The sequence below is a fragment of the Oryctolagus cuniculus genome, chromosome 20, assembly GCF_051225735.1.
Source record: "Oryctolagus cuniculus isolate XC-2025 breed Fujian yellow rabbit chromosome 20, ASM5122573v1, whole genome shotgun sequence".
In the NCBI taxonomy this organism is placed as follows: Eukaryota; Metazoa; Chordata; class Mammalia; order Lagomorpha; family Leporidae; genus Oryctolagus; species Oryctolagus cuniculus.
In genome coordinates this window covers 44,645,207-44,664,569 of record NC_142886.1, presented here as the reverse complement: position 1 = coordinate 44,664,569, position 19,363 = coordinate 44,645,207, and the positions used below count along the sequence as shown (strand labels likewise).

The 19,363-nt window shown below is 56.6% G+C and overlaps 1 long non-coding RNA gene across 2 annotated transcripts; it reads right to left on the bottom strand.

Annotated features, from left to right (window-relative positions):
• Window positions 1–7,273: 7,273 nt before the first annotated feature.
• On the bottom strand, window positions 7,274–14,779 carry LOC108176054 (uncharacterized). 2 transcript variants are annotated; one of them, XR_016226657.1, is made up of 3 exons: window positions 12,011–14,779; window positions 11,704–11,913; window positions 7,274–10,037 (listed from the first exon to the last, which is right to left on the bottom strand). It is a non-coding gene; the product is annotated as an uncharacterized LOC108176054 (long non-coding RNA). The 2 variants fall into 2 exon arrangements; XR_016226658.1 differs by having other exon boundaries at window positions 11,704–11,903.
• Window positions 14,780–19,363: the final 4,584 nt, after the last annotated feature.

The window sequence follows — 19,363 nt, the reverse complement described above, 5'->3', positions numbered from 1 at the left end:
CGGGACTAGAACCTGGTGTGCTGGCGCCGCAGGCGGAGGATTAGCCTATTGAGCTGCAGCGCCAGCCCACAATTATTTTTAGGTGTTTAAATTTAACTGAAAATTGATCCCTGTTAAAAACAAGAGTGGGACTAAGAGAGGGAGGAGATGTACAGTTTGGCACACGCTCACTTGGACTTACCCCTAATGGTAGAGCTAGAAATGTGCCAGGGGATTCCAAATCAATCCCATTAAGGTGGCATGTACCATCGCCATCTCACTAGTCAAAGGGATCAGTTTAAGTTCATAATGATAGGATTAAGTGTCAAAGGGATCACGTAAACAAGACTAGTGTCTGCTAATAATAACTGATAGAATTAAAAAGGAAAAGGCTGGCGCCATGGCTCAATAGGCTAATCCTCCACCTTGTGGTGTTGGCACACCAGGTTCTAGTCCCGGTCAGGGTGCCAGATTCTGTCCCAGTTGCCCCTCTTCCAGGCCAGCTCTCTGCTGTGGCCCGGGAGGGCAGTGGAGGATGGCCCAAGTGCTTGGGCCCTGCACCTCATGGGAAACCAGGAGAAGCACCTGGCTCCTGGCTTTGGATCAGCGCATTGCGCTGGCCGCAGCGCGCCGGCCATGGCAGCCATTGGAGGGTGAACCAACAGAAAAGGAAGACCTTTCTCTCTGTCTCTCTCTCTCACTGTCCACTCTGCCTGTCAAAAAAAAAAAAAAAGAATTAAAAAGGAAAGAACAATCCAACATGGGAAGTGGGATACACAGCAGACTCATAAAATGACAGATGTCCTAAACAGCACTCTGGCCTCAGAATCAGTCCTTAAGGCACTCAGATCTGGCTAAAAAGCCCATGAGTGTTTCTCATGGAAACTCTCCAAGCATGGAAAGCCAAGACACTGTGGCAAAAAAAATGACCTAAATGAAAGATCTCTGTGAGTGAGATCCCAGCAGAAACAAGGGGCCATCAAAGAAGGAGGTACCTTTCTCTGAAGGGAGGAGAGAACTTCCACTTTGATTATGGCCTTGTCTAAATAAGGTCGGAGTTTGTGAACTCAAGAGGCTTCCATAGCCTTGGCAGCTCATGACAAGAGCCTCGGGTGATTACTGACATCATAAATAAGAGTGTCAATTGTTAAATCAACAACAGGAGTCACTGTGCACTTACTCCCCATGTAGGATCTCTGTCCTTAATATGTTGTACCATGGAATTAACGGTAAAACTAGTCTTCAAACAGTACTTTATATTTTGTGTATCTGTGTGGGGGCAAACTGTTGAAATCTTTACTTAGTATATACTAAGTTGATCTGCTGTATATAAAGATAATTGAAAATGAATCTTGATGAAGAATGGGATGGGAGAGGGAGTGGGAGATGGGATGGTTGCGGGTAGGAGGGAGGTTATGGGAGGAAAAACTGCTATAATGAAAAAGTTGTACTTTCTAAATTTATATTTACTAAAGTTTAAAAAACCTGTAACTATGAAATACATAAAAAAAAAAGAAAGAAATTGGCTGGCACCACGGCTCAACAGGCTAATCTTCTGCCTGTGGTGCCGGCACACCGGGTTCTAGTCCCGGTCAGGGTGCCAGATTCTGTCCCGGTTGCCCCTCTTCCAGGCCAGCTCTCTGCTGTGGCTCGGGAGTGCAGTGGAGGATGGCCCAGGTCCTTGGGCCCTGCACCCCATGGGAGACCAGGAGAAGCACCTGGCTCCTGGCTTCGGATCAGCGCGTTGCGCCAGCCGCAGCGTGCCAGCTGCAGTGGCCATTGGAGGGTGAACCAACGGAAAAGGAAGACCTTTCTCTCTGTCTCTCTCTCTCACTGTCCACTCTGCCTGTCAAAAAAAAAAAAAATCACTCTGTGTGGTAGGAAAAACGATGCCACCCACCTGTCCCAAAGAGCTCCACCTCCTAACCTCTGGAACTGTGGATGTGGTACCTTCCACGGCAGGAGACTTTGCAGACGGCTTAAACTCTGGATCCTGAAATGGGGAGGCAATGCTGGAGTATCTGGGTTGGTCACAAAACTCATGAGAGGGGGTTGGTGCTGTGGCTCATTGCTCATTGCTAAGCCTCCACCTGCAGTGCTGGCATCCCATATGAGCACTAGTTCGAGTCCCAGCTACTCCAGTTCCCATCCAGCTCTCTGCTGTGGCCTGGGAAAGCAGTAGAAGATGGCCCAAGTCCTTGGGTCCCTGCACCCACATGGGAGACCTGGGAGAAGCTCCTGGCTCCTGGCTTCAGATGGGCGCAGCTCCAGCCGCCGCAGCCATTTGAGGAGTGAACCAGCGGATGGAAGACCTCTCTCTCTGTCTCACCCTCTCTCTGTCTGTAACTCTGCCTCTCAAATAAATACGTAAAATCCTTACAAAAGAAAGTCGTCACAAGCGGTCACCCTGAAGTCATCGGTGGCCAAGGCAGGCCCTCTGGCGGCCCACTCAGCCTCTGTGCCACTCGGAAAAGCTCAAGCCCCAGCCGCCTCTCCGCTGAGCCTCCTGGCACCTTTCTGAAGATGGGCTCCAGCCCGCAGCACCCTGCTGGCCCCCTCCCCACTCCGATACTGTCGCTCCCCATCTTCGTGGAGGAACGACACAAGACCCTGCGCTGTTCTTTCGTCTGCTCGGCCCTCCCCGGGTTTGCTGCTGGTTCTTCCCGGGTTGGCTGCCGTCCCTTCCACCTCCGTGGAAGGGCGGTTCCCCCTGCCACATTCCCCACTTCCGTGGGGGAGCGGCACATCGCTGACCGGCTCTCTCGGGGGCTGCACAGGTGTTCCCCTTAGATGTTCCTGGTGCATGTTGTCTCTCTCCTCCTTTATAGTCCTCTTCCACCAATCCCAACTCTGCTACCCACACGCCGAGTACGCTGCTCTCCTCCAATCAGGAGCAGGTCCCACAGTTTATTGGTTGAACTGGAGGCAGCTGTGTAGAAGCTGTTTCCCTTCTCAGCGCCATATTGTGGGAGAGCAGATGCATAGAATAAGTCTTAATTCCAGTAACTTAGTCTAGTCCGAGTTGCTCCCACTTGCTCCCCACACGATACCCTCCCCTCCCCTCCTCCCTCCCTCCCCCAACTCTCTAAAGCAGATCTCGCATGGCCTTCCAGCTCCCCTGCAGGAGGCACCCCAAGGAACCTGGGTTTAGAGAGGAGGGAAGCGAAAGTGCGTGGGTTCAACTTCATAAAAAGATTATCCTTGGGACATCAGCCTGATAACTGTGGCCCTGGGAGTAAGGGTGAGGACGAGTTTCAGGCAGGGCATTTGCGAATCTCAGGTTTTTAAAGCCCTAGGTCATGGAGATGAGAAGCAGTGTGAGCCCTTAGCAGGATCTGGGTCCCCAACTCTCCAGAGCTGTCTGTCTTCCTGGACTTGACATTCATGGTTTGGAGGAAGCACTGCCAAGGCTTTCAACTCTGGGGGTGTGGGTCTCTGGCCAAAGATTCTGACTCCACATCTTTCATATTTCTGATGAAAACAGCCAAAGGCGCTCAAAACGTCAAAAGCAGATCGGGATCCTCGTTCTGCCGAGTTGGGTCCCTGCGGGCGCGCACAGCTGCCTCCACTTCCCAGGAGGCAGAGTGGTGGGTCCAACAAGAGGGTTTTGTGTGTGGAGCATCAGGAAAAGCTGGCGGAGGGACAGTCTTGGGTCATGCAGGCGGCCCTCCCACTTTCCCAGGGTGCCCAGCGGCCTTGCGCCTTCCTGTGGTCAGATAAGGACCATGGCGTCCATGGCCTGGCTGGTTCCAGGGTTCTCCACCCTGGCCACCCATGATCAGCACACCAGCGCTGGCCACAAGTCTGCTCCAGTGCATCCTGGGTGAGGCCTGAGCACCTGCACCCACACGAGTCTCCAGGTGGTTCAAGTGCACACCAAGGATTGGGAGCCCAGATTCAGCCCTGCAAACCCCTCCGCCCGCCCTCATGGCGTCCTCACTTTCTCAGAGGCACAGCCACACTGCCCATGCCCTCCCCAACCCCCGTTCCTTTACTACGTCAGCTTTTCCTTTGGACCTCATGGCACTGATCTCCCAGGCCCAGATCTTAGCTCAAATGCTGCCACTTCCTCCAGGACACCCTCCTGGACCTGCTGGACTAAATCATGCCACCCTCCCACATTGGTCAAGGTCAGCTGGGAAGACAGAGGCCACTCTAGGTGCTTTGAGCAGAAGGGACTTAAATCCTGGGCACTGGTCACAGGATGCTGCAGTAATGAGAGGGAGCTGTGGCCACGCCCTGGGCTGGGCAGCTAGCAGGTGTCTCCCGCAAGCCAGAAGCTGAGGCATTTGGGCAGGAGCTGGACTATGGTGAGGGCTGCCCACTGGGGGCCACAGAAGGAGGGGCTTTCTGGCAAGCAGCCATGCCCATGAAGAGAGACAGCCACTGGGAGATGCCACCCACAGCAGCCCAGGTGGACGGAGGTGGGCACTGGCCGTGGCAGGGGTGGGGGCAGTGCCTGCAGCCGGAGCCCAGCCCCCACTCCAGTGGCTCCTGGAAGGGACCCACGTGAGGCAACATCCCCCGGGGAGGGCCTGAGTTCGCCCAGGGTTGGTAACACAGCACGCAGGGGAGTCGGGAGGCCTGGTGCTGTGGGCAGAGGAAGAAACCCCAGATGGACGCTGGAGCAGCACACAGGAGCCTCCCAGGAGGCAGAGGAACGGGTTTAAGGTCTCTGTGCAGAGGCAGACAGCACAGGCCCAGGGGGGGGGCGGCCCGGGGGGAGCCAAGGCCTCCAGGTGCTTGCGGATCCTGCACAAAAGGGAGCCATCCTTAGTCTGGCTCTAAGCCACACACACCCCAGCCTGCAGCCCAAACCGGCTCACTGCTGTGACCGCGCGCGAGCTAAGAATGTGAGTGTGCAAACAGTCACTGCTCTTTGAATATCCCTTAGTATTGCATGTTGGGGACCCGTCATTTGTCTCTCTGTCCTCGGGGACCCAGAGCAACCAGGGTCTGACACTGACCACTTCCCGTCACCCCACAGCGGGGGAAGCATGGCTTCCCTGTGCCTTGGGGGAGGAACAGAGAACATGATTGACGTGCCCTTGGTCACAAAGCTCGTGAACGGCAAATCATGGACTTGACTCCCAGGCCCCCCTCTTTCCACGAGAAATTCACAGAACAAATAAAGGCGAGACGCAGCCGGAGGCAGTGCATGGGAGCGTGGGCTTTGCAATCAGTGGGTTCTGGGACACATCCTGGCTCTGCCTGTGTGGGGTTTGTCAAGTGGATAGACAGAACACAGACATCTACACCCGAAGAGTGCCGCCGGATAGCTCTCGGCCGGCGCTTTTTATTAGAGGGTGCCAGCAAGTCAGCAAGCTAGCACGTGCACATCTTCAAAGACAGGTCCACTCAAACGCTATCGCAAGTTCAGAATCAGAGCCGAGTAGTTCGAACAGAGACCAATGATTGGCAAAACCGGAAACATCTACCCTTGTTATAGAAGACGGTCCCGACTCCGGCGCTGGGTGGACGACCTTGAATGAGATTCGGGAGACGGGCGGCCCAGTCGGTGACCAAGAACGCGCACCAGTAACTGAGCTGGCGCTGTGATGACCGAAAGCGTCAGGACTGGGCCCAGCATCCTTGTCGCCAGCTCCCAGGCTGGTCCCAGTGAGAAGCAGGAATCCCGCCCCGGGCCCCTGGTGGGGAGGGAGCGACTTCTCCCACCTTCACCTGGGACCAGCACAGAGGGGCCCCTGGCTCCAAGGAGGCAGAAGAGGAAGCGTCTCCTGCCCACGGAGCCTGCCCTCCGCAGGGCTGGGCCAGGATGGCTGGTTTTCCACGCTGTGAATGTGTGCCAAAGGGCAAGCAGTCACGCGCATGAAGAGATAGAGCCCCTGGGAGATGCCACCCACCGCAGCCCACAGCACCTGCAGCTGAGGACACGGCTCCAGACCTCACCAGGAAGAGGTGGCTGGAGAAACAGCCAAAAAGCTTGTGCTAACGTCTCACCCACTGCTCACAGCTGCCCCAAAAGGTAGAGACTGTTATTAAACCCACTTTATAGATGAGAAGGGCGAGAGTCAGAGATGACAAGGGAGCCCCGAGGATTAGAGATGAAGATGCAGCCACACGTGTACCCACCCCCAGGACCTGCACCTGCACCTGTAGGCGTCGGAATGCGTGGTTTTCCCGCCAGATCCTACACTCCCTGCATTCTCCCTGGCGCCGCCCGAGACCCCGGTCTTCCGGGCAATGCTGTGGGAGTGACTATCCGGGATTGCCAACAAAGCATTTGATCGCAGGCAGAGCTGTGACTCCTATCAATAAAGGCATTTGGCCAAGTGGTTAAGACACTGGCTGGGATGTGTACATCCCACCTCAGGGGGCCTGGGTTCAATCCCCAGCTCCAGCTCCTGGCTCTGCTTCCTACTCATGCAGACCCTGGGAGGCAGCAGTGATGGCTCGATAGCTGGGTCTCCGCCGCCTGTGTGGGAGCCCAGGACCGAGCTCCTGGCTTCAGCCTCCCCAGCTCGCTCACTCTCGCCCTCTTCCAACCCCTGCTGTACTGGATTCAGCAGGTACTTTTTGCACTATGTGCCAAATATTTCTCCTAGGTGCTTGGAAGACGGCGATGCATGCCAACAGCAGAATGGCCCTCCCAACCTCCTCTGTGCGGACTGCAGTAGGTCTGGCAGCCGGGGCTCCTGCTGCAACAACCAGGGAAACACGAGGAAACGGGGGAGTCACATCGGGAAGCTGAGACATCAACACAGGGCAGGATGAGCTGCAGGTTAGAGACGGAGGCTCAGTCTCTAGAGGGGACAAGGTGAGCCAAGCTTCAAAGAGCTGACCACAGAAAGGCCTGGAGGGCCACGTTCAGGGACCAGGAATAAACCAGAAGTGGACTGAGTCCAGCTTAACTCCAGTGCACCGACCATCCAGCTCGGCTGCTGGGGAGAGAGGAAGACTGGTGGAAAACAGCGCTATCTATAGCCTGTGTGGATTATGGGTCTCTTCTACAAAATGAACAGCACTGAATATACAAATACACAAGTGAGTCCAGTAGGCCGGCGCCATGGGTAGCAGGTAAAGCCGCCTGCAGTGCCGCATCCCATAGGGGTGCCGGTGTGAATCCCGGCTGCTCCACTTCCCATCCAGCTCTCTGCTGTGGCCTGGGAAAGCAGTAGAAGATGGCCCGAGTCCTTGGGCCCCTGTACCTGTGGGGGAGACCCGGAAGAAGCTCCTGGCTCCTGGCTTTGGCTCTGCCCAACTCTGGCGGTTGTGGCCATTTGGGGAGTGAACCAGCAGATGGAAGACCTCTCTCTCTCTCTCTCTCTCTCTCTCTGCCTCTGCCTTTCAAATAAATAAGTAAATAAATAAATCTTCCAGAAACAAAAACAAGTGAGTCCAATATATCTGGGCTTTGAATAGAAAAGTCAGATGTTCATTTTCATTTTGGCTCTGGGGGCCATGGAGTGTCCCGTGACACCGTGAGGCCCAGCTTCACCGTGTGAACTGGCGACAAAGGGGAAGGAGAAATGACTCGGAATCACAAGAGAAGTGGCAATAGAGACAGACCCATAGGCGATGTAAACGACTCGGTCAACAAAGATCTTAAAGTAATTTAAAATATTAAAATTAGGGGAAAATCATGCCCAAAGATGAAAATGGAGAATTTTTTTAAAGATTTATTTATTTATTTGAGAGGCAGAGACAGAGAGAGAGGTCTTCCATCTGCTGGTTCACTCTCCAATTGGCTGCAATGGCCAGAGCTGTGCCGACCTGAAGCCAGGAGACAGGAGCTTCCTCTGGGTCTCCCATGCAAGTGCAGGGGCCCAAGGACTTGGGCCATCTTCTACTGCTTTCCCAGGCCACAGCAGAGAGCTGGATGGAAGTGAAGCAGCCAGGACCTGAACCGGCGCCCATACGGGATGTCAGCACTGCAGGCAGTGGCTTTACCCGCTACATCACAGCACCGGCCCCACAAACACATTTTCTAAAGACTTTTCTCATGAGCAGGTGACGCCAGTTTCTCGATCATGGTTCCATTTAATGATGATGATGGTCATGCACCAAGCTCTGCTCTGGGAGTGTCTCCCGGCATCACTTTGTCGAAAGCTCATAGGTACCCCCTTGGGGGTGACTCGCGTCCTCTTCTACAGGGACAAAGACTGAGGCTTGGAGGGTCTGGGGAAGAAGCGGACGCCAGAGCCCAAACCCACGCTCCTACTTGCACTGCTGTTCCCATGGCAAGGGAGCCCGCGACGCTCCACCCAGCACAGAGCCTCAGGAGTGTGGCTCTGGGGCTTCCCCTGCACCCCGGGAACAGCCAATGACACTGTCAGACCCCACAAACGCACCAGAACCCCACACAAGCCGGACCAGCAGCTCTCCCCGCTCGAGGCTGCGTGTCGGGGCCCTGACTCGGCAAAGGCAGCATCCTAGCCTTTATCCCCTGCCACCCGGCAGCCGAGCCCTCCTCCAAACCTCCCGGCACCTCCGGGGGGCCCCAGGCCTTGGCTGCCAGCCAGCAGATTTCCTGTGCATTGGGAAAGACTCAGAGGGGCCACCCGGCTGTCCCCGTCCTGTGGGTGTCCAGGGCCCCTTCCTTAGTGATGCCCAGCCCATGGCCATCAGCGTGGCAGGAATGTGGCTGTGACCTCCGTCAGGTAGCTGCCCTACTGGGTTTGGAATTCCCTGGGGGACCAGAGACCGGAACTGATGGATGAGTAAGCGCCGAGTCACCAAACCAAAGTGACGAGCGCCTGAGACTTCCCTTTCTCATCCGCTCCTTTGGTGCTTACGGAGGGCCCAATCTGGGCCCAACGCAGGTGCAGGGCAGCAGCAGGTGGGCAGCACAGCTGCCTGGCACGTTCACGGCCCACCTGTGCCACGGGGAATCTTGCAGCTCTGACGGCATGGGTACCTGCCTCATCCGAGGACACTCGGGGAGAGAGTAAGGGTGTCGGGATTTGAACCCAGCTCCAGGCTCCCGAGCCCACTCTCCCAGCCACGGTAAAGGGAGCTCTTCCGAGGGCCCTCACAATCCGGTCATGGTGACAACACATGCACGGCTCCGCCTGGCGAGACAGCACCAGGGACGGATCACGAGAGGCTTCCTGGAGGAAGCCACACTCCAGCCTGATGTCACAGCCAGGCTTTGCATCTACAAGGGGAACGACAGATCCGCTTTCTCACAGCAAAGCAAACGCGGCAGGAGACAGAGGAGAGGGGAACGGCGAATCCCCAGGAGGCACCAGGACCCGGCCAGCTCCATGCTCTTCTTGGGCGAGACACTGACAGCTGCCACTCCGAGCCGTCTGCCCTCGGCTGCCGGTGGGTGCTCAGACACAGCAGCTTAGAGTTGATGGGTCACCCCAAGAATGGGAGGATCGAACTGCCGAGACAGGCGGCCACTGCGCTCACGGGCCGACGCAGGTCAGCAAACCCCGCACTGAAAGCCCCGGCTGGCCAAGGTGCACCCCTCCCCTCGCAGGTGCACCCCACACAGCCACCCTGTGACAATGCAGCCCGACCTCGGGCCCCTCATAAACAAGCAAATTCTCCTGCTGGCTGTCACTCGTGTCTTTGATGTATCCTGTCACAGGAGGCACTTTTATCATCCCCACCTTGCAGATGGCACAACCGGGCCGGAGGGCTCTGGGGGCCAGACCCCTCAGCCCAGGATGCCTGCAGCCTGAGAAGCCGGGACGAGGGGATTCCGAGCCGTCAAACGGGCATCTCCAAGATGCACCTGCGAGAACGCACTGCGCGCCCACGAGCCGCTTCCGATGGACGGTGCTGCCTGGTGCCCAGACGCACTTCCTAGAAACCCAGTGTCTGGGAAGGAGGCGAGGGCCGCTTCCGTGGGAGGAAACGCGGAATGTGTGGGGCTCAGGGCTGCGCCCGGGGGCACGTGGGCTCTGCTGGATGCGCTGTTCACAGAGGGCGCTCTCCAGGGAGGTCCGGAGTGGGTCTCGGGGTGGCCGAGCGGAGCGGCGCAGCCCACGGAAGGCAGCCGGGACGGGGCGCATTCGCAGACAAACGGCGCCACCTGCTGGTCCTCTGCAGAGCGCCCCAGAACAACCGCGTTCGGCAAACAGCTCCTGGAGGAGGCGAAAATCCCTAGTGTTTCCAACTCCGTGAGAGTCGGATCCACTTGGTACATTTTCATAAAAATGAAGAGTGAGCATGAGCTAATTATACAATAAGTGTGTGTTCAGCGTGTGCTCAGATGAGATACGCGGTGTGTGCCCTCCTGGGAGGTGCATTTTTGGGCAAAGGGTAGCTGTATGATCCCATGCACACATGCACACTGAAGGACAAAGATTCCAGGAGGCCCTTGTCTTGGACCGGATTCTTCCTGCACTAGGGCCCAACAAACCACCACTCACACTAAAAGTTCCACTGTGCAGACCCCAAACCGAGTTCCAACCCCCCGGGAAATCAGGAGGGAAATGTGATGGCCACAGTCCTGGCCAGTTCCAGTCGGCAGGACAATGAGACTCCTCTACAAGAAGGCACCCTGGTGTTAGCCAGTCAGCTGCTTTCCTGTAGCTCCGTCTCCCTGAAGTGACAGATCTGCCTTTCTGTTCTGCTTCTGCTCCCTTCAACCCTGTTCTGTCTACACAACCAGGCCCTCGGCTCTGTTTTATGGAGTAACACATGGCCTGGCTCGAGTCCCAGACAGAGCCAGTGACCATCGTACTTGTGCACGTGTGCCCACATGCACAGGTGCACGCATGGACACGCACACACACACGCACACACACACATGTGCAAGCTTGGGCAGGAACTGACACAGGCCGGGAACGACAGGGAAGGAGAGAGGACGCTGCCGGGCTCTGGGGGAGGAAGCAGGGTCTCCGGCCACGGCTGGCCATCGGCCGCTTTGAAGTAAGAGCTGAATCTGGAGAAAAGGCAGCCGTGTGGGAAGGAATTACTTCCCCGGAAGAAACCGCAACAAGAGTGGAGGCGGGTGCCAGGCTGACGGGGAGAGGCCGCTGTGTCGGGGGCACAGCACAGTCTGGGTCTGGGGGCGGCCGCTGTGGCGCGGGCGGAGCTGCTGCTCAGGATGGCACCCCCACTTCGGGGGCCAGTTCGAGTCTGGCTGCTCCACTTCAGACCAGACTTCCTGCTAATACATCTAGGAAGCTGCAGATGATGGCTCAAGTAGCTGGGCCCCCGCCACCCCCGTGGGAGACCTGGGTGGAGTTCCCGGCTCCCGGCTTCAGCCTGCCCTAGGAAGGCCCAGCCCGGGCTGTTGCAGGCATTGACCGAGCGGACAGGGCACCGGGGGAGTGAGCCTGCCTGTGGACTCTCTCTGTCTCCCTCCATCACTCTGCCTTTGGAATGAAGATGAACAGCCCTTAAGAAACCCGTTGCCTGGCTGAGGCTCACAGCAAGATTCCCGCGAGCTCTCAAGGGCTCTACCCCATGCACCCGTCATTATTGCTCCTTGAACAAACATGACTCAGCTCTTGAAGAGGTCGCCCTTAGAGTCGACCCTGGCAGATTCGCACTACCAGGCACGCTTACAGCCCTGCTAGTTTACAGTGACCACCTTCTGACTGGGGAGGCCGCTCAGACGGAGACACCCAGGGCGAGGTGGTTGGGCCAAAAGCTGGGAAGCCAGGGGGCAATCAACAGTCCTGGCTGGAACACCGAGGGCCCTTGTAACCAAGCCTTTTAAAGATCACTTTAGAAAGCAAATGGAGCCAGCGTTGTGGCACAGTGGGTTAACGCCATGGCCTGAAGCACCGGCATACCTACCATATGGGCGCTGGTTCTAGTCTCGGCTTCTCCTCTTCCAATCCAGCTCTCTGCTATGGCCTGGGAAAGCAGTAGAAGATGGCCCAAATGCTTGGTCCCTTGCAGGAAGAAGCTCCTGGCTCCTGGATTTGGATCGGCGCAGCTCCAGCCATTGTGGCCATCTGGGGAGTGAACCACTGGACAGAAGACCTCTCTTCTCTCTGTGTAACTCTTTCAAATAAATAAATCTTTAAAAAAAAAAAAGAAAAAAAGAAAGAAAGCAAACGGGTAGGGGTCGGTGCAGTGGCATAGTGGGTAAAGCTACCACCTGTAGTGCTGGCATCCCAAATGGTCCCTGGTTCGACTCCCGGCTGTTCCACTTCCTATCCAGCTCTCCGCTATGGCCTGGAAAAGAAATAGAAGATGGCCCAAGTCCTTGGGTTCCTGCACCCATGGGAGACCTGGAAGAAGCTCCTGGCTCCTGGCTTCTGATTGGCGCAGTTCTGGCCTTTGCAGCCATTTGGGGAGTGAACCAATGGATGGAAGATCTCTCTCTCTCTCTCTCTGCCTCTCCTTCTCTCTCTGTGTAACCCTGACTTTCAAATAAAAAACAAAAAAGCAAACAGGTAGACAGGTGGGTACATCACGCAGAGCCCCTGGCCAAACAGCGACAGGAAACAAGGGGAAGACGGAGCATCCCAATGGCCTTCCGAGAAACTTCCCGTGCGGCGCTCCGAGACCCACAGCTGCTCCGCCTCCGCTGACACAGAGACGGCCAGGGAAGAGCGTGCTGCGGCTGTGGCCCAGGGACCAGCAGCGACTGTGTGCCCTTTGGTTAGGAGTCTGCGGAGTCTGCACTGGAGCCGACCCCGGGACTCTGAGAATCACTGCTACAGAGCTCCGACGTGCTCTGGGGGCGCAGAGGGAACTGGAACGCGGAGCAGTGCCCGAACAGGCACGCGACCCTGGGCGGGGGACACGCGTCACGGCATCTTCAGGGCACGGTCAGGGCCACGCAGGGGCTTCTACTCCGGTCTCCCTCTTCTTGTCTGTGCCTCCTGCCCTCGTGGGTAACACGTTAGGTGGACGTTAAAATGAAGTTAAGATAGTTGATGTTCCACTGTGTCACCTACAGGCACAAAGGTTCTTGTACGTAAACAATCTAAACTTTTCAAAAGAAAACTGGGCAAAATGGGAAGCCATGGCTCGTATTTAGACACTCAAAGCGGTCCCATGGGAGTTGGAAGTCAAGCAGCTGGGCTGCTTCATTTCTCCTCTCGGACCCCAGCCCAAGAGGGATCACCGCTATCCACCAGCTCTGCCGATCAGCGCCGGAGTGGTGAGAGGCAGCTCACCCGGCGTCGTTCAACCTCTGCTCTGCGTGTGGGTAAAGGGTGGGGTCCCCGCGTGGCCCAGAGGCCGGGGGTCTTTCCAGGCACTTGGGCCCTAGGAGGGGCGGGAACCCAGCCAGGAAACCACAGCCCTTGACAGGTGCAGAGCTCTCGGAGATGGGAGTGATGAGAGCCGGCAGCGGCCGGAAGGTGGGTGTGCCGGCAGCCCGTGTGCGCTGACAGTTTTATCTTGCTAGCCACACGCTCCAGTCTCCCCGCTGTGTCACAAGCACCACAGGCAGTGTCTCGGGTCCGCAGCTGGCAGTCAGCCTGGCCGTGGCGCAGGAGGATGGGCCCTGTCAGGATCATCCCTGCACGGGGGAGGGGGCAGGGAGAGGTTGATGGCTCATGGGAAGGACACACAGGACTTGGAAGCTGTCATGTTTGTTCAAGGAGCAATAATGACGGGTGCATGGGGTGGAGCCCTTGAGAGTGCCCAGACCCCAGGAATCCCCAGACAGGGCTCCCACTCCGCCTCCCCACGTGGGGTGCATCATCCCTCCAGGGCCAGTGAGTGACAGCACATGCAGACCTAGCCAACCAGGGAAGCCCACCAGAGCCCGGTGTCCAAGGGCTTTAGCGGCGGCCACAGGACTGGCCATGGCTCCCCAGAGGTCGACCCTCTGCTGCCGGACCTCGGACCGCGGCGGCTGCTACAGAAGCTCTTATCAGGCAGTGCCGGGGCTACCTCCCAGGAGCAGGTCAAAGGCCCTTTCTCTAAAATGGGTGCAGGGTTCCGAGCCCCTCCCTCCATGAACCCTTAGTGGACATAGAACAGGAAAGCAGGGACTATGGCTACAACTACGGGGGACTCCGGAGAGGTGGGGAGGGGAGGTTGGTGATGACTGAGCGGCTCTGAACCTGTGCCTACCAGAATCTTACAACGCCGCAAACTGATCAGCAAGGCAAAAGCAACACGAGCACATCAGGGAACAGGAGGCCGAGGCAGGCGTTCAGCCTGGTGGCTCAGACACGTGCATTCCATGTCACAGACCCTGGGCTCAACCCCCACTTCCGCTCCCGGATCCAGCTTCCCGCCAGTGCAGACCTGAGGCAGCAGCCGAGGTGGCTCAGGTCTGTGGGAGCCCTGGACCGAGTTCCCGGTTCCTTGCTTTGGCCCCAGACCCACCCCAGTCATTGCAGGCATTTGGGGACTAAACCAGCAGATGAGAGCTCTCTGTCCCTCTAACTCTCAAATAAATAACAAGCAGCAAGCAGAAGAAAAAACTTAGAGTCCCGCCGCTCCACTTCTGATCCAGTGCCCTGCTAATGTGCCTGGGAAAGCAGCAGAAGATGGTCCACGTGTTTGGGCCCCTGCACCCATGTGGGGACCCAGATGGAGCTGCTGGCTCCTGGCTTCAGTCTGGCCCAGCACTGGCCATTGTGGCCATCTGGGGAGTGAACCAGCCTGAAGCTCTCTCTCTCTCTTGCTCTCACTCCCCCTACCCCCTGAGTCTCCTTCTCTCTCTGTAACTGACTTTCCAACAAATTTTTAAATTAATTTTTAAAGAAAGAAATGGAAATTGGTTGCATCCAGGAGCAAGATTATGGGTTAAAAGGTAAAAGGCAGGAGACTACTGATTCTAGGGGCCTGGCGCTGTGGCACAGTGGGTTAACACCCTAGCCTGAAGCACTGGCCTCCCATATGGGTGCCATAGGGGTGCTGGTTGGAGACCCAGCTGTTCCTCTTCCAATCTGGCTCTCTGCTGTGGCCTGGGAAGGCAGTGGAAGATGGCCCAAGTCCTTGGCCTCTGCACCCACTTGGGAGACCCGGAAGAAGCTCCTGGCTCCTGGCTTCAGATTGGTGCAGCTCCGGCTGTTGTGGCCAGCTGGGGAGTGAACCATCGGATGGAAGACCTCTCTCTCTCTCTCTCTGCCTCTCCTCTGTGTAACTCTGACTTGCAAATAAATAAATAAACCTTTAAAAAAAAAAAGGCAAAAGGCAGGAGACTACTGATTCTCATTATTAGTTTTCAGGACCATTGGAGCCATTTATGTGTGTGCATTATTCAATCAGAGTAAAAATTAACTAAACATTCAAGCAACTGGGGTTCTAAAACATAGTTACCTATGTTGCCAACAACCAGAGGGGACCAAAGGGCCAAGGGCGACACTGGAGAGGGCTAAGGGGTGGATGGAGGACGGGCAGAGGCAAGCTGCATGCTGGCAGGAACTCAGGACAGCAGGTGGCCCTGAGCGGGTGCAGAAATAGATCACCAGGCCAGGGCGGGGCGGAAGTGCAGGGAGAGCGGGCGGCTGGTGGGAGTCGTCCGGGCAGCTCTGCCTGGCTGTCCTCATGTTTGGAATTTCTCCCAGGAAGCACAATGGGGCCTGTGGCTCAGCCATGGGTCCGCACCGCACCCGGAGCCTCGAGTGCCTCCCCTGGGCATCCCTCATGCTGCTCGTGCACCTGGCTGTGCCCAGCGGGCCTGCCCTGCCGCTGCTGGCCTGGAACGCCGGACCCTCCACCTCCACGCAGACTTGAGAGCGGACTGCTGGGGGGTCTCCCGGAAGGCCTGGCCGCCCTGGTTCTTGCCATGGGGAACTGAAGATGGACGTCAGCTCTGAGGGCGGCTGTGGGGAGAACCGTCCCAGACACCCCGCCAGAGCCTCACCGAGCTCCTGCGCCGAGGACACGCTCGTGTGGCAAGGCCTCTGACATGGGACGCGGCCCAGACTCCAGCTCTGCTCCTGGCTCCTGACCTCGCACCGGTGACGGTGACAGTCTGACCGCCCTGCGCCCTGCGCCCTGCAGCCGCGGTCTGGAAGGAGCAGATCTTTGGTGGGGGGTGGGGGACCAAATGCTGTGTCCCTCTCCCCTGTCACACCGAGTGAGATCCCATAAACCCAGGGACCAGCTGAGTCTGTAACAAGTGATTGCAAACCCAGTGACTTTAAACCGAATTTTTTTTCTCTTTTATTTCTGGAGGTCGTTCGTCCGCAGTCTCACAGGGCCAAAATTGAGGCCTGCGTGTTTTTTTTTTGTTTGTTTGTTTTTTTTTTTTTTTTAAGATTTATTTTATTTATTTGACAGGTAGAGTTACAGACAGTGAGAGGGAGACAGAGAGAGAGAGAGGTCTCCCATCCACTGATTCATTCCGCAGATGGCCACAACGGCCGGAGCTGCGCCGATCTGAAGCCAGGAGCCAGGAGCCAGGAGCCAGGAGCCAGGAGCCTCCTCCAGGTCTCCCACGCAGGCACAGGGCCCAAGGACCTGGACCATCCATCCTCACTGCTATCCCAGGCCACAGCAGAGAGCCGGATCAGAAGAGGAGCAGCTGGGACTAGAATCGGCGCCCATATGGGATGCCAACACTGCAGGCCAGGGCGTTAACCTGCTGTGCCACAGCGCTGGCCCCACGGCCTGCATTCTTATAACTTCCAGGGAGAATGGTTTCCTGGTCTCTTCCTGCTCCCAGGGGCTACCTGCAGTCCTCGGCGTGTGGCCTCTTCCTCCACCTCCTCTGACTCTGCTCCTACTGCCTCCCTGTTTTGTTTTAATTTATTTTTATTCCTTGAAAGAGAGACAGAGAGAGGTCCATCCACTGGTTCCCTCCCCAAATGCCTGCAACAGCCAGGGCTGGGCAGGTGAAAGCCAGGAGCTTCATCTGGGTTTCACAAGTGGATGACAGGGACCCAACTTTGAGCCATCTCCTGCTGCCCCGCAGGGTCCATCTGCACAAAGCTGGGATCGGAAGCAGAGACGGGACTTGAACCCAGGCACTCTGGGATACGATGAGGATGTCCTAGCCCTGCCTTAACTACAGCACCAGTGCCCACACTGGTGATTGCATCATGCTCACCCAAACGATACAGGACCATCTCCTGTCTCAAAGGCAGAGAGAGTTTCCATCCACTGGTCCACTAACACCCCAAATGGCTGCAATGGCCAGGTCTGGGCCGGGCAAAGCCACGAACCAGAAACTCCATCCGGGTCTCCCCCATGGGTGGCAGGGGTTCAAGGCCATCTTCTGCATTAGCAGGGAGCTGGATCGGAAGTGGAGCAGCTGGAACTGGAAGTGGCACTCCGACATGGGACGCTGGCATTGCAAGCGCTGACTTAACCCACTGCACCACACCACCAGCCCCTTCCCTCCCCAGAATCATTCTAAGGAGACTTTACTAAAAAATGATGGACAAGAGACAAACACAATTGAAAGGTCAGAATCACAGGAAGCTGCCAGTTGCCAGGGTTCCAATCCACACATCAAGATGCCGGGAAAGCACTGGGCTTCTCCCGTGTCAGACTCCAGCTTCAGGGCAGGAGGGGAGGGACCTGACCCTGGGCGGAAGGCTCAGCCCCAGGCAGGGAGGGGCCCCAGGCTCTAGGGCTCAGCCTGGTTCAGCACTGGATACTGACGGTCAAAGCCTGCCCTTGTCAGGACTGGCAGAGGACACAGCGGTGGCAGCCAGGGGCTTCCCACATCTCAGCAGCAAATTTCCTGCGAGCCAGGGCACGCGTCCACCTCCCCGTGTGGCGAGATGGACCCTGCGACAACGGCTGGATAGGAGAACTCGGTGTCGCCATCCTCGCCGCTGAGAAGCCACAAGTAGCTCAAGGTGAGACCAAGCTCTGGTGAGCGTTAACTCACACAAAGCCCAACAAATCAGTTCAGAACAGACTTCCCACTCTAGGAGGAAACACGGGTCGTAACACTCTGTAGCAGTAAGTCAGACTACCTGCTTAGGAAAATAATTCTCGGGCTGAAGGCCCTCCCATCACCTAGGGCGGCGGGACCACTGAGACGAAACCTTGGCACCTACCTTCGGACACGAAGCCCCATCACAACCCTCTGCTGATGAGCACAGACGGACCTCCAGGTGGTGAGGAGTGACGCGGTGCAGGTGGAAGCCGACTCAAGCCCAGGCAGGTGGAGAAAGGGGGCACTGGCTGGTGTGAGGTCAGCAGCACCCGGGGGAGGAGCCGGCACACAAACCCAGGATGTCTGAGCCAGGCCCAGGCTCCTGGCTACTGCCCCAGGCTGCTGGGCTGAACTTCAATAAGCTGTCACTTCCTGTGACCAGTCCAAGGAGAAGGGAGGAGGGGGATTCTCTACTGTTCTCACAAAGAAAGCCAAGTTGAAGACGGTCCCATCCTCGAGTGAACACAGGCTTCCGTTCTGTCTGGGGCGCTCAGGGCAGGCGCTCTGGAGTTAAGAGGTGTCGCTGTGCTGCTAGGGGGAGTCCGGGAGGTGGGGAAGGGAGGGAGTCAGGCCAGAGCTCTGGCAGAGGGGTTAAAGGATCCTGGAAGCAGGTGCACGCACCCAGGGAGCAGCCGCCGGCTTCGACTCAGGCCAGGCTGAGCCGGCGCAGCTGTGCTCGGCTCGCGGTTGCACGATGCCCATCAGACCAGAGGTGACGCGGCTCTCAGGACACGAGGCGTGCCTGCAAGTGCCGGGACCCTAGGCCCGTTCCTCCCCTCCCCAGCCTCTGCTCTCCCTCAGCCCACAGGGTTCTCCGGGGCCTAAGATTTGCACTTCTATGAAAACAAAGCCGCCTCTGTGCAACCCAACACATACTTTCTCCTATCAGTGAATGCGGGAGCTCTCACCTCTGACCTAAATTCACTTCAACAAAACTCTGCCAATCCACCTCATTCCTGTTTCTGCTACATTTTGCTTTTGTTTGGGAGACAGAGAAAACATGTGCATGTGCTCCCCAAATGCTTGCAATCAATCTAGTCTCCCACGTGGGTGGTAGGGACCCATCACTACTGTCTCCCTGGGTACCCATTAGCAGGTAGCTGACTCCAGCTGGTGAAGCCATTTGGAGAATGAACCAGTGGATGGAAATCTGTCACTCTCTCTTTCAAATAAATATTTTTTTAAAAGTTGCCTTTTGTCCTGAAATAGTTCCAAAACATAGAGCATAAATGAAGTGTAACATTTATGTAACCACCAGTCCATGAAACATAAAAACCTGAAATCATAACAATGTTTAATCTTCTAAACTACCTTCATCTGTTTCTAACCGGATACCCGGCTTCAAGCTGTGACAGACAACACCCAACACAAGTCTGACAGCAGCCACATGTCCGGGAGCCTAGGAGCAGATCCTGTCCTCGTGGAGACAGCGCGGGCTGGTGCACCTGTCTGGGGAACTTGAGGTTCACTGCTCTGACCTCACTGTGCATCCTAATTATGCAGACCTTCATAACTAATCATAGTTATCAGACAGCATCTTCAATTTCCCACTGGGTAAAGACTGGCTAAGCAGATAGGAAAGAATTTTTGTTTTGTTTTGTTTTGATTATTTGACAGCTAGACTTGACTGTGAGAGAGAGAGACAGA